Consider the following 14,230-nt stretch of genomic DNA (forward strand, 5'->3'; position numbering starts at 1 on the left):
AGATGGTCGGGGGTCAAGTCATGACTGTCGTATTCTCCTGCATGAGGGAAACTGAAGGTTATTGCCATGCTTAGTCAAAAATATGACAAATATGTACAGAGTGTTCTAATGGCAAGCCAGTAAGGGCAAGGGAGATGTAGCTTGCACCAATAGATTCCTTACTTAATTCAGGAATAGAAAGTGCATAGTTTAATACTATTGTCCTCAGTTTGATATCTGTCATCAAATGGACAGTACGCCATATACAGTGATTCTGCCCCCGTTTTGTGTTCTGGGCTAATATTTTATAACTCATTGTGCTGATTGCATTCCATAGCAAACTCACACATTTTTGGTATTGCCAGACTCCAGGCATTCATGGCAACATTTTCTTGGTTAGCGTTCCAGGATTTATGTTTGTTCATTTAAGAACTGAGAAAATTCATTTAAAAAATAAAAATATCTCAGGAAGTCTTTCAGAAGTGGACTTTATTTGCTGTATCATAAATGCCATTTAATGTGTTCCTCTGCTCAATACTTCTAAGCCAGACTGCCTTTAAGTGCCATGTTAGCAACAGTTCCTTTTTTTCTTACATGTAAGATTACCTCAACGTATATCAGGATCCTGGCAGTGTTCGTTTTGCCAAATGTGCCTCTAGATTAGTAATGTAAACCTAACTTTACATGGCAAATCAAACCATGATGGAACATGGCTGTGGCAGCTGACAAAAAATCCGAAAGTTTTGGATTGCTAAGAAGACATTCTGATGTTCCCTAAATTTGGAAACGTTTGTACCTCCTTTTCATCTTCTCCAAGCCTTTTATTATTCGACTCTTGTTACTCTAAAGAAAATATTCACCGACCTTGCTAGAAAAAGGGAAGCAGCGATATGAATTTAACAGCAGATGACTCTACATCATTTTAATTTCTCCTTCTTCCATCCTCCCCATAGCTATATTTTTTTCTGACTGTTCTGTAGTTAAGTCCTGAATCTTTATAAACATTTCCCTCTAAATTTTCTACCTTGGTGTAAGACCCGACGGACATGCCATGACTTTTTAGTCAGTGTTGAATATTCCTTTATAAGTCCTGGTAATGCTAGAATCAAAATATCTTGATTTGCTATAAAATAAAAATAAAAAGATGATAGCATAGTGACGGAAAGAGAATTCTCCAAAGACAATGTGAATTAAATTGTGCATGGCATGTGCCAGTAGCATTAGCATAAAAAGTAATCTATGCACCTACATTGTTGGCATGTGGTGTAGCTCAAACACTTCTATCAGGAAATCCACACATTGACCATTACCCACTGTCTCCATGATCACGATAATAAATATTGTACTTGGACTGCAACACAACCGCTTATTAATGGTTAAGCTATATTTAAGGCCTTTTGTGTGTTCAAGAATCCATCTCCAATTGTGTCGTAAATTTGCTAACAGTGATGTGAAGGAGAGGTGCATATTATCAAGTTAGCCTTCCTTTCTGAAACCTTGCTAGAGTTGGATCAATAGAGCATTGAATAAACCATGCCAGCCTGGTCATTGAAGCCTCTATCCATGCTTTTCACTTGAAATTAAAAACCAATATAGGCTTTTAGCATGACGGAATCGGCATGCTGTTTTTTTCCCCTTTGGCAGTTCGTTATTGCTTCATCTGTTAGAGAGAGTACCAGTAAGTAACCCAGCCCTTCCCGCTTTGGAGAGATACAAGAGAAGACGGGGTTCTTTCCAGGAAGTAGAGCATCCTAGAACTATTTGTAGAAACGTTCAGATAGCCTGTCAGGACTCTCTCCCTTTCCTCATGGGAGAGCTTTGACAGTGGAGAAAGTTCTTCGTTCTCCGTGTGTTCCCATTCCACTTTGTTTTCCTGTCTTTGTTGTCGCTCCGAAAGACATTTTGAAAAGTCATTGCAGTCTTCATAGTCACTGCAGTATGAGTGGAGCATACACTTTCACAAAGCCTTTGAGGTTCTGCAGTGTCCCCTTGACTAGTCTTTGGATGCAGGACATGGTCACTGTCTCAGCTCTTTTCAACTGTGAGATAATGGTCAATGAGCTTTTACTCGATTGTAACTGTACCGTAGAAGCTCCTTTCATGGTCCTATTCTGAAGAGTTAGATACACGTACACCTTAGCGGCAGCTTACATGTGGTACCGCCATAGCATATTACCATAAAACGCCCCGTAGGCTCGCCTTTGAAGTGAACAAGAGATGATTGTTAAAGTCTGAGCTCGCCGCTACCACCATGTTGGCCTGCTCACCATATTTCCAGGAAGGACTGACTGGAACCTGACTGTAGATATTAGCCACAAGTTTTTATTTTGCATTTACCTTGCTTGTTAACCGATTTCACCACATTGCATCAGCCATGATGGACACACCAGACCTAACTAAGAAGCCTGCATGTGTTGTGCTAGTTAGGGGTGTCGTCAGCGCTAAATGCTTATTTTATACCTACCTCCTATAAAAGTGTTTTAGAAAGACTTAATGGCCAAACCAAGAGGCTTTGATGTGCTGTTCTGAATAGAGGTTGTCTGATGAAGCAAATACTGTTTGTTGGAAAGCTTCAAAAGCTCTTAGTAAGTCGCATTAAAAGGGAACTTGTTTGGTGGAGTAAACAAGCGGTGTGGAAGCTTTGTTCCCCACCTTCTTGCTGCAGAACAGAAGAAAATGTGGTTGAGAAAACTAAGTACAAATCTCTTTGCAAACAGTGACTAGCATCTTAAACAAGCAGCACCCACTGCTCTCCTCATATTTGCCATGCCCCACCTGTCCTCCCATTGAGGGCTGCATTGAGCTTTCCGAGCAGAGAGGAAGACCGCTTCTGAATGCGCCTTTTGAAGATAAACAGAATAAACAAACATCGGATCGCTATTTTTACCTCAATCCCAGATTCAACTTCAAACCGACCACTTCCTCTTGCAGACGCATTAAAGCGGCATGAAAGAAGCAGATAAAATCAAGTGGGTGCGAGTTAATTGAACGCTAGAAATCCCGTGAATTGAAACAAACATTATTTGGTTCCCTTTTAGAATTTATGCAGATCAAAAAGCCTGTTTTATTATACTTGGATGACTGCAGGTCCAGTTACAATGCAGCGCCCAGTGCGGGCATTCTTGTGCATGCTGTACTGAATGCAGAAGTTGTTTGATGTCGGACACCCTCACGAATTAACAAAACAGAAACGAAACGCGGAACCTAGATGGTTAAATAGTTTGCGGATAGTACCAAAATTCTGTATCTGTCCTTAGACACCCCCTCAGTGACGTGTCGGAGCCTTTAACCAGTTGTTATGTGTCTGGTCATCTAATCTGCTCTGGCTCAACAGTCATCAGTTCCCTCTTACTCTACACCAGTCTGGCCTGCTTGGGGTACATGATGTTGGTAGTGCTCCTCTGTGGTTCTCAGTGAGCATTGTCATTCTGCCTGGGATTTCTAAAAAGTGGACTCCAGCTGTTGAACATCCCTCCTGGACATCTGAGTGGACCCAGGAAACTTGGCAGGTTACTGTACCATCTGCAACATGCTAAATCTCAGCAACGTCAAAAAGTGTGATTTCGGTGCAACTTCAGAAATATTTGGAACAACAAGTTTCAGTTCTGTTAAGGACACTTGAAGGTGAGGATTATGCACCGACACTCCTTTGTTCCTTAACCCAGCAGCCTTAACAGTGCAGCTTGAAATTGTCAGGTATACAAACGGAACTTCCCTTTCCGGAATCCTGGAAATAGGTCAGCTACATTAACCACCAATCACAAGGCCCAGTCCAACATAAAATGCCCGTCTTTTCTTGCCACTTGCTTTTTTCTTCGTGTGACTAGGCATTGAACCTGTGATTGTCCTTATTTCAGCATACTTGTTTTTTGTCTGCACCTGTCGCAACAAGGAGAGAGAGCGGTCTCAAAACTGCCCACAACCATACTGAATATCAAAGAAAACGAGAGATTAGCAAAGTGATTTCAAACAATGCAATAGAGAATTCGAAAGAAGTACTTACTCCCCATGAATCAACATTCTTCCTAGAGTAATGGCATAACAAAACTTGAGGGGGCATGTAATGGCGTGGCCAAGCTGGGCATCCTTAGACCCCCTTTCTTCCTCAGATAACAGAAGACGCTGGGATCACGAACAGGGCTATGTATTGCTAATTGGTCCTAATACTTCTTGGGAGGGGGGAAATAAAAGAGAGGTTGTGTGTATCACGAGAAGAAATAAACAAAAGAGGTGGACTGTCTCTGAATTATTTGTAGTCTCTACCATAGGTTATCGCCATAAGTAGAAACGGAGGGTAAAGTCCAAGAAAAGACTGCTGTTGTCGCCCCTGGTCTTCAATGGGCAAAAGGCAGATAAAGTAAATGTCACTGTCGTCCCTTGCTTCTGTTGATGTGGCGTTGGGGTAGTCTTCCACAAAAAGGGGGAAGTGGAACCAGCAAAGAAAACAAGACCGGTTCAAGATACGGTCCTGATTAAACCGACAAAAAGGGGAAGGTTGTGCGTACCTTTCACCAGTGCCCTTTTCGGTGTTGTGCCTTAGTGAGGCAATAAATCGGTGTTTTTAAGAAGGTGCGGCCCTTAAACCCGCACACCAGCCCTTTAAAGAAAATAAGGCTGTGCTGTGCACTTGCCTGGACCCACGACCCTCCAGGGCCTTGAGAAGGAGTCGCAGCCTCCTCTTCCCTTGTGGGAGTACTGGGCTCGTACCTTTTCTCTCCAATCCCATCAATATATTTCCATTATGCTTTTCCTATCTCCTGTGCAATATTTCCCTCCCTCCCACCCTCCCTCCCTTTCTCTGCTCTTCTTTTATACTATCTCCTTTGTATTTCCTTCATCTATTTTCTCTCCCTTTCCATTCCCTACGTCTGATTTCTCTCTTTCTCTTTTATACCCCACCCTATGTTCCTCAACAGTCCTTATAGCGCCTTGTGACTTTCTTCCTACATACTTTCTCGCTGTGTCCCTCGATTAGCGCTTATTGTGCTTCCTCATCTATCACTATGCTCTCCATCAATCCTGCACAGACCTGGTCCATGGGTGAAGAGCCTACTGGATTTGCAGTTGTCGTCTCGTGGATAGGCAGCATTCTAATATAACACTGCATATAGGTTTTAACAACATAAAGTCATCTGAAAAATCCAAATTGCAGCATTTTTGCCCCCACGTTCAAATATGCACTGGGTCTATGCAGTGTTTACCATGGAGCTCAGGTCAAGCCACCTTTCTCCAGCAGAGGTGCTGCACCCAAATGGACTGCTGTGAATCTAAGCACATTTATAACATTGTGTTAATGAGCCCTGCCATCCCCTCAACCAATGGAAAAGACTTTGCACCCGAGGAGGGCCTGTATGTACAGACAACAAACGTTAATTTAATGCCAAGTAAGTGTCCACCTTTCTAGAACAAGAACTGAAGCACTCACCTTCGTTCATCCTGGCAAATCACTTTGTATACCTTAGATGCTTTCGTTCCAAATTTCCACTACTGGTTCATTTTTAGAAGTTCTTCAAGCTTTTATAGTTCAAATCTTTTATTGGATTTTATAGAATCAAGTAAACAGTGCCAGTTGTGGACTTTGCATTTTCTTGGGCTGTGCAAAGCCCTACATACTGTAACATACAAGCAGGAGACGACTAGGCAAACCGACCCCCAATCCTACCCTCTCACCTCCCTCCCTCCATTCACCTATGTATTATCGTTTGGGATTCAATGTTAGTGGTACTGCATTCTGCTTCGGAATTGGGGATGCGACAGCTTCGGGTAGGCGTAGCAAGCGTAGGTATTTGGGGTTGGTAAGTTCTCTGAATTCTTGTGAGAGCAGAGGCAAAAAGGGCTGCCACATCTCCCTGAAGGCCGAGCCTTGCCCGGACATCGTTAGTGTTAACTTTTCCATTCCATAATGTGCCATAACCGTTGGAGCCAGCCCGTGTGTGTGGGAGTCTGTGGTGTCCCCCAGTGGGTGAGTATGTTCTGCATGGCTGCCCCCAGGGCCAGACCGATCACATGCCCTCCTCTAGATTCCAAGGGGTATGAGAGTGGGTTTGGGACCCCTAGGAGTAAATTGCAGGGAATCGTGGTAGTTGGGTATCTAAATGTGTGTCAATTTCGTCCAGTACCATAAAACATGCACCAGTGTTCCCCGACCCCCGCAGCCCTGCCAACAATCCGCGTTTTGTGTGGGGTTGACCTTCTGTATTCGAGCGGCTACCTTTGTTAGTGTTTCTGTCAGAGCTGTGTTACTGGCTGTGTGTCTGGCTCTATAATACATTCCTTCCCATTCTTTGTTCTTCTAGCTTTTAAAGGAAAATATGTATCTAGCAATTGAGCTTGAGAGTAGTCAGTGGTGAGCAGCAAGCATTGCATGTGCCAAAAGTGCTTACCCTGTTTCTCAGCAACTCCTCTAAAGTGTCTTGATTATGAACAAGCTCTGTCATTGGATGGCTGATGCTGCACCACTCACTAATAAAGAAAGCATCACAACTCCTGACAAGCAGCCAGACCACCATCGAAATACAGCCGCACTCTCAGAAATAATCTACAAATGAAGCCACTGCGCATGTCAGATGCCTATCTGCGGTCAATGTGTTGCTTTTTTAACTGCCCTTACCTCTCCCTTCCAGTTTCTCTTCAGTGAGTAGAAACTGAGAGGTTGGCACAGAGCAGATAGGAGGAAAAATGCTGATCCGAGCAACCAGCCAGTACAATAAATGCCGTCTACACAGGCAAGGTGGGTCACATCGCTCATGAACCCCGGTGCCACTGCTCTGCCCCTGATTTTGTTTCTCTTCAGTCCTGGGTCAGCGCTAGGAGCTCAGAGCAGGCTACACACTGCAGCTGCTTTAAAGCAAAACATGCATAGCTCTGCACAGATGAGCTGAGGGGGGGCCCCTTCATGTACTGAAGACAGGGCCCTCCACACAGCGGGGGTGACTTTTAAGCTCCTGTCCTAGAGGCAAGAATACCACTACGTGGCTAGTAGCAGGGAGATCTAATCCTCCTAATGTCCTAGTAGAACTGAAGCTTCCCATTTCGATATTGCTGTAGCATTGGCATGCTGAGCCTTTCTTTGTGTCTCTAATTTGACTATTTTATTCTTATCTAATTTTACCCTGTGCTACCTGTCAAACCACCTTGGTCCTCTGATGGATCTTGTTCTGTGCTAAAAGGGACTGGAATACACGGATGATGAACACTTATAGAATGAGGACCAGGAATAAGATAATTGTTACGTATAATTCTATATTCCTATCACTCAGGAAACCCACATTTATAAACAAGAAATGAACACTAGTCAAATGAAATTGGCCACGAGTAAATGAGTCGGAATCAGCAGAGTTTCTCTTAAATCCCAAAGTTTTAGTATTTCATAAGAAACTTAAATAAATGGCATGCAATCCTAAATTAAGCTAATTTGAGTTAATAACGCATTAACAAACTCTGCAAGATCCAAGAATGTAGGGATTGACCTTCCACAGTTAAGGCAGATTGATTATTTAAGCAAAATTACATCAATAGGAAATCAGTTGTGCCTCATACAAACCCTTAGGATAGTTCAGTAAGTTCCAAATGACAAGATCAAGTTCATGAAAGACAGAAGATCTATCTCAGTCCGTTGCTGTAACATTAGAGTCGCAACTGTGAGACACCAAGCTGTCAGCCGAATAGGTTCCACTACGCCAGCATAACAGCCAGCACCATATCGTAGTTGTTCGTCGCGGTTCTCGTTGTCTTTAAATGTCCAAGCCGTCAGTCTCAATACTGGAAATGGGTGAGCAAGCAACCAAACATGCGGAAGAGACTCTCTCCAGTTTCAAAATTCTTGAGCAATCATTCTTCATTAGTTCCGGGGTGACACCCCTTGACATCATTGAATTTGTCAGACCACTCTGTCCCATTGGTCATCTTAGATAGGATGAGATGGTGTAGAAGGTAAAAAGTAAACCACTAGGAAGAATTAAATGAAATCAGGTCACGTAGTTTCCTTAAACTATTACAAGTTTAATTATTTGAACAATGTCAATAGGCGAATTTATGCTCTCAACTTTTGTCTGCTAGTTCTCAAGCCTCTGTTCTAGCATGTATCTGTTTTGTTTCCAGTTCAGGTAAACTGTGCTACATATGTCAAAGGAATAATTGATAGTTAAAACACTAGTGGCAACTTTACGAAAAGTTCCCATAGGCTCCAGACTGCTCAGTTCATAAGTTCATATTAGAAACAGAAGCAAGATTTGAGGCCTTCATGAAACACAGCTTGTGCACTATGAAATTATGCTAAAATATAAATCTCGCATTTCATAGCATGAAATCTTAATCTTTCAAATAAAAGTATTAATATCATTTCAATCACATAATTAATTCATGTAAGTATAGGCTACTCATAACAGTTTTTAACCATCGCTTCCTTTAGATTATATATACGTTTTCTTTTACACATCATATGTTATTAAAGCACACATGTTTAATGGCACATCAAAGAAATATTCACGTAATGCATTTTTAACTAAACTCATGTAGTGTTTACTTTTCTTTGGTAATTTTTAGTCCACACATTACAAAATGTATTATACTATTTATCTCTAACATGTGAAACATTAAATTCTTACATATGAATTTCTTAGTTCCCGTTATCACCTTATCTATACACAAGATCGCATGTCATTAAAGTATTAAAATTCACATCTATTCAATAATTATAAAATAGAACATAAACTCATTCTAACATTCTGCATGCATTTACGATGCAGTATCTAAATCAAAACTGTGTTTTGTCATTTCTAGAAACGTGGAGCTTAACACACATTTTGTAATTTTCATATGATCTGTGTCTCAACTCGTTTTTCTTTGTAAATTGTCATAAATTAGTGAGAGGAATACCTCTGCTCTATCATTATCTAAGAGATTTTTCAATCTGTCAGGGGCAGAAGCAAGGATTATGCATGCTTGAAGCTTACTCGCACTCTGAGAACCCATGCCAATCACCAGCTTAACATAAAACTTCATAAAGGTATTATCTGTGAACCAATCTCCTGCTTCTATAAGGACCTCCTTTATACTGCCCAAGAAATAGATCTTGGAGGCCATACTTCATGCAGCTTGGGCTCCAAAATGAGAGTTATCAATCCAAACATTTGCCATGACTTATTGAATCTACCTGGCTATGTTTGGAGAGGACAATGCCCTGAAGAGCTTTTTGATCAAGTTCAGGAGCAATGCCTCCCTGGCAGGTAGAGTTCTACTGTAATGGATTTGTATTCCTTCAAAAAACTTTGGAAAAGACATCCGCCACGAGTAATTTGTCTTGCAGTGATCAGCAGTACCCTTCTGGGGTAAAAATCTTATGAGAACGAACCCTTTTCATTTTTTCCCCACCAGGAAGTCATTGTTTAAAAAACCCTAGGGTGCAAGTGGAACCAAATGATAGCCCCGCTTGAGGTCTGTTACCTCTTCATCTACTAGAGTGCTTCTCTCCTGCGCAAAGACCAGAAGCGGCAAACGTTTATAGGGTAACTTGTAGAACTCTAGATGCAAACCTTAAATGGTCTGCGTAACCTAACTATCTTCAGTTAACTAATGCCATGCTAGAAGAGAGAGTGACTGTACTGGGCGGGGAAAGATACTGGTGCTGGAATTAAATGACTTTTTGGAAAGCTTGAATTCTTTCAGAGCCTTGCGAGCTCAACCAGTCGGTTGAGTGCTCCCTTTCTAAGCTGAAGACCCTGGACGTTCTCTTCAGTGCAGAATTGACATCACCCTTCCTCATTTGCCCCGCCCGATAGTCCTCCAGATTAACACCATGTTTAAGGGGGCTTGTTTTAAGCTTCCATGCTTTAAAATATCAACGGGTAAGGGAGATCGTTTGGTCCAACTTATGCTAGAGTTCATTTGATCCAAGGTATGCGCTAGGGCTTTCTAAGCAATAAATTCCTGGTGCGGAAAATGAGGAGACCTCTACGAGTAACTGTTTGACTCCCGGAAAAGGGACTTTATTAGTACTCATATGGCTCTGCCATATAAGGTTATTATTGAAATGGTAAGGTTGCCAACGAATATCACTAAAAACTAAACAGATAAATCTAAAGGGGGGGGTGTGGGGGAGAGCAGGGGCCCATGTCTCTGCAATATAAGGATATTACTGTAATTTCCTCTGATTCCTGTTCTTTAACGATTTCCTGGTAAGGTTGCCAACGGATGTCACTAAAAACTAAACTGATAAATGGAATTATATTGTCACTTACTGAGAGGGACAAGTGTGTTTTAAGCCAAGAATCTCTCAAACTCAATGTTGTGTGTTAGTTATTACATGGGAAACAGCGTTTACAACTCATGGTTTAGATCGCATGCCATTACAACGTAGTCGTTACAACGACCGTGTTGTTACAACGCAAACCATTACATCGCAAGTCGTTTCAAACACCTTCTGCCCCCTACTGCAAGTCATTGTTTTACAATCCAACACCTTTCCTGCTGTTGCATAAACTGGAGTAGGAAAAGTAAATTATACTATTCCTAAGTCCAGCGCGCCCCCTACAGCAAGTCATTGTAACAACTAGCGATGTAATGGTTCGCATTGTTATACCGCGGTCGTTGTAACAACCGCATTGTAATGGCATGCGATCTAAAGCATGTGTTGTAAAGAGATATATTCTTATTAAATATACATCTCTTACTACGGACTTGTCAGTGCAGATGAGAGCAGATCCATGAATTGGTTGTAGGTAATATATATGAGGAACGTATGTGCTAGCATACAAGAATACTTATGTTTGTATGGGAGCACAAGCCCTTGGTGTCTGGAGGGTGGATCCCTTTTTGGGGATTGCTCTCCTGTGGTGATCCCTAAGCCGGTCCACCGGAGCAGAGGTACTTTTTTTTCGGTGCTGTTTTGAAATCGTGATGTAAAGTGAGCTTTCTGCCCGCCCGGGGGGCAGATGGAGGTGAATATGCCTATCTCCCCCCCACCCCCAACCTCCTCCAATCCGGGCAGATTGGGGATAATCCTCCCCATCCACCTGCCTGGGGTGTCGGGGGTGGGGGGAAAAGAAAGACTGTCAGTTCATTTGTTTTTTGGGGTGGCGGAATGGCCATACTCATGATGGGCAGGTCCCACCCTCATAATTTATTTTTAGGTCTCGCTGGCGTTGCAACGCGAAGCGCTGCCGCCAACGAGACTATTGTTGCCGTGTTTACTCCCAAGGGAGACAGACCTGGGCACGAGCCGATTCTGGTCTGGGCACGAGCCGATTCTGGTCTGTGAACGCGCTTCACAGTGGAACAGCTTGTGCGCGTTAATTCCAGAGTGCTCGTCTCCGGAAGACGTGCTGCGCGGATTCTGGTCTGGGCACGAGCTGATTCTGGTCTGTGAACGCGCTTCACAGTGGAACAGCTTGTGCGCGTTAATTCCATTTGAGTGCTCGTCTCCGGAAGACGTGCTGCGCATTAATTATAGTTGAGTGCTCCAGCAGCTTGGGGCGCCTGTCGACATGCTGTGCTAATGATTACTGTGGGGTATCATGCTGTGATAATTCTCACTTTCTGTGTTGTGATCGGGAGCAGGCGTATTACTGGCACCACCGCCACGCCTTCATTAGTCATAAAAGCTGCATGGCAAGCGATAATTAGGGCGGCATGTTTTAGGACATTTTTAGCAATTACTTTGTTTACTTAGTGCTATTAGTGATATCTTTCGTGCATCCAATGCTCTATTTAAACGTGCAGCACTGAACATTTTCAAAGAAGGCGAATCAGCGACATTCATTGGAGACACGACCTATTTGAAGACGCTTGTTTTACTGGGGTAAGTTCTGTGAACTGTTTAGTTTGTTTACTTTATTATAGTATAACTGGCAGGGTTGGCTAAATTATGCGAGAAAAGGAAAAATATGCAGGAGATGATGGTATGAGGCAAGTGTGGCAAATGTATAATTATGCGTATACCATATAAAAGCAAGTTGCAAAATGTCCGGTGTTGGGAGGATGGGTTCACTGTGCTGTTGCGTCGCCTGTAGGTGTGGTTATGAGTGCATGTGACTAGCTGGCGACATGTCCTTGTACTGTTACTTGCCTTTGCACTTTGTTTTTTTTTGCATATATATATATAGCACGAACTCGACCCGAAGTTTATTGGAGCGCTTTACACGAGCACCGTATTTTCATTACACATTCAGGCACGGGGAGATTAAGTGATTTGCCCAGAATCACAAGATGTTGATGCGACCTCGGGGCTCCAACTCTGGTTTCCAGCACCAAAGTCGGCATTTTAGCCGACGGACCACATCCTCGCCCTTGCCCTGCTGATTTTCAGGGACGGCTGCTCTGTCTTCACAAGGGTCGGGCGAACTATGACTCCGCTGCCTGACCTGGAACAGATCTGTTAGGTGTTTGTATTTATTTTTTAGTTTTTTTTATTTAGCGCAAACTCAATCCGTAGGTATTGGAGCACTTTACATGTATACCACATCCATTATAGAAGGACACATTCATGTTTGGTAGGTACGTGGATATTAAGTTATTCATAACCGGCGGAGCCAAGGCTGGTGTATAGCTGGTTTTCCTAGTTATCTGGCGAATACAAAAGCGGGCTTTGCTGTGTTTCTGTTTAAAGGCTACACATAAGGGGCTCAACTGATCGAATTGTAACCAGCTGTCCAACACAATACCGGCAGAAGGGCTCAGTGAGACGTACACTTGTAAGGGGCAGAGGTTACACTCCCGGCAAGTCTGCCTCAGCCTTCATTCTTCCGAGGTGGATCAATGGAATACCATTAATTGGGTTGTAGTTATATCTGTTAACTGAGCGTAGAAATGGAGCAAATTTAATACGGAGGGCTATTTGAAAAGTATAATTTTTTTCCAATGTGCCAGATGAATTTGTCTTTATGTTATTGAGACTTCTAAGAATCTTGTAGTGTGTACATCAGGCGGGTCATGTGTCTTTGGAAAACTAGCACCTTTTTGTGATATTGTAGTTGCATGATAGTTTCACATTATAATAGTGGGGGCTCGGATGTCAAACCTCCTTTCCGGGTGTTGGTCCTTGCCAGCAGTCATCACCTACTGCCAAAGATCTGCTTTTTAAAATGTATATCACCTGTCCACCTCCTTCCCCTTCCGGTACCCCCCTCACTAGTGCCCTCTCTCCCTTTCGTTTTCACCCTTCCAGCCTCTCTTCCCCCGTTCTCTCTCAGTCCGCCATTTCTCTCCATGCCCCCATTTCTCTCTCCCTGTGTCCCCTTTCTCTCTCCCTGTGTCCCCTTTCTCTCTCCCTGTGTCCCCTTTCTCTCTCTCCCTGTACCCCCCTTACTCTCCATCCCATTTTCCCGTGACCCATAGCTTTGGCTGCAGGTGAGTTGGCACAACTCCTGTGAGAGAAGTGTCTCTAGATTAGGTGGCACGTGCCCCTGCTGGGACCATGGTCAGGCGTTTGTCTGTTACACAGAAAACCACGTTTCCGTTAAACTGCAGTTTGAGAGTATTTTTGGTTATTGTGTTTATTTACTGTACCAAATGAATCATGGTGGAACCGGGAATCTTATGCCAGAGCATCCCAGGAATCCAAAAAGTAAAACTGAAAAAACACATTTTGGAGAAAAATCATGTGATGTTGCAGAAATCGCTTCATCTCTTAGTGGTGTTTAATGTAGGTTCATTTACAAACCCCAGCCGTCATATAAGGTCTCTGGAATGCCTTAGACCTGGCAGAGTCTCTTGATGCCCATGAGCAACAGTAAAGAGCATGTTCACCGCTGAAGAGAGTGACCACTTCACCATTCATCCCTTTGTGCCTGCAAACAGAGCTGAATACTTCACCTTTCACCACTTTACATCTGCAAACAGAGCTGACCACTTCACCAGCTGAACAACATTTGCACAAGCGTCGCTGACACCCCGTACTACCGATTTTTTTATTTTTTTATTGCATATGATGCCCCAGTCACTTCAAGTACATTTGTTGTGATCGGTAGTCCCTGTCCCCTGCTATACATGCCATCGTAAATTTTTAGATCCTGTTTTTTGTATTTTTATTCATCCATTCACACTCCTTTACGTTAAAATAGCCATAGCTTTACTGTACAGTTGCTAGAATAGCTTATAATATGGTATAGTGTGTAATTTTTTAAATAATCACTCCACTGCAAACAAAAACATTGATAAAAATCACTGCCATTTACAATGCCAGTAGCTCCAACTGCAACAAATGCGAGACCTATTGCATTGCAAATGCTTGTTATAATTCCCTGGTGGTGGGGGG

The 14,230-nt window shown here is 42.9% G+C and overlaps 1 protein-coding gene across 2 annotated transcripts in view; it reads left to right on the plus strand.

Moving 5' to 3' along the window:
* The window catches only part of DISP1 (dispatched RND transporter family member 1), a 586,767-nt gene that overhangs the window by 162,265 nt on the left and 410,272 nt on the right, over positions 1–14,230 (plus strand). The gene's annotated exons all lie outside the window — the stretch shown is intronic.

Source organism: Triturus cristatus, chromosome 6, assembly GCF_964204655.1.
Source record: "Triturus cristatus chromosome 6, aTriCri1.1, whole genome shotgun sequence".
Lineage (NCBI taxonomy): Eukaryota > Metazoa > Chordata > Amphibia > Caudata > Salamandridae > Triturus > Triturus cristatus.